This window comes from Schistocerca nitens, chromosome 7 (assembly GCF_023898315.1).
Source record: "Schistocerca nitens isolate TAMUIC-IGC-003100 chromosome 7, iqSchNite1.1, whole genome shotgun sequence".
Lineage (NCBI taxonomy): Eukaryota > Metazoa > Arthropoda > Insecta > Orthoptera > Acrididae > Schistocerca > Schistocerca nitens.
In genome coordinates, this window is record NC_064620.1 from 403,734,964 (window position 1) to 403,736,387 (window position 1,424).

The window sequence follows — 1,424 nt, forward strand, 5'->3', positions numbered from 1 at the left end:
TAAGTTTGGTTGAAATCAGTCCATTGTTTTAGGAGGAGGTATGGATCATACATACATACATATATATGTACCACCATTTGTATAACATGTGCGGATTCGGTGGGTTTTTTTTTCCTTTCTAATCATGAAATTCTATTTGATTAATACTCATTGGTGATGTAAAAATAGAGTTTTCTCTTTTTTCATGCCAATATGGCATGTTCTATCAGCCTTGGTGTTCCTTCAATTACGAAACACTTCAAATCAGTTTGAATACGGTGCTTTTCTAAGTTCGTAAGCATAACGATGATGACATACATTTGATTCCTTGGTGTAATCAGATCGCTAATTTCGAGTAACGAGCCTCCTACACAACCAAATTAAAGTTTGCGTCTGCTTGGACGAGCTGCAACCTTCGGTGACTAGTACCTGAGTTGTATGTCGTGAGAACTGAATATTGTTTTTTTTTTATTTTTATTTATTTTATATGTAACTAGAGTAGGGATTTATGCATGACTCAACCACTACGTATGCACAAAATGAAGACATCGTGGCCGGCCGGAGTAGCCGTGCGGTTCTAGGCGCTATAGTCTGGAACCGAACTCAGAGCCATTTGAACCATTTTTTTTGAAGACATCGTATGCATAGCGCTTATTAATGAGTGGAATCAATAATTCCACATCTATATCGACATGATTGCTCTGTAATTCACAATTAAGTGCCTGACAGAGTTCATCGAACCATCTTTAAGCTCCTCCTCTATCGTTCCACTCTCGAACAGTGCGCGGGAAAACGAACTCTTAAATCTTTCCATGAGACCTCTGATTTCTCTTGTTGTATTATTATGATCAGTTATCCCTGTGTAAATTGGCGCCAACAAAATATTTTCACACTCTGAGGAGAAATTTGGTGATTGAAATTTCATGAAAAGGTCCTGCCGCAGCCAAAAACGTCTTCGTTTTAATAAGTGCCACCTCACTTCGTGTATCATATCCGTGGCACTCTCTCCCTTATTTCGTGATAACACAAAAAGAGCTGCCCTTCTTTGAACTTTTTCGATGTCCTCCGTCAATCCCACCTGATGCGGATCCCACACTGCACGCCAATACTGCATAAGGGGGTGGACAAGTATAGTAGTATAAGCAGTCTCTTTAGTACAATTGTTAAATTTTCTAAGTGTTCTGCCAATAAATCACAGTCTGTGGTTTGCTTTCTCTACAACATTATCTATGTGATCGCTCAGCTTTAAGTTATTTGTAATTGTAATCCGTAAGTATTTAGTCGAATTTGCAGTCTTTAGATTTGTGTGATTTATCGTATAACTGAAATTTAGCGTATTCCGATTAGTGCTCATGTGGACGACTTCACACTCCTCATTATTTAGAATCAGTTACCACTTTTTGCACCATATAGGCGTCTTGAATAAATCATTTTGCAATTCGTTT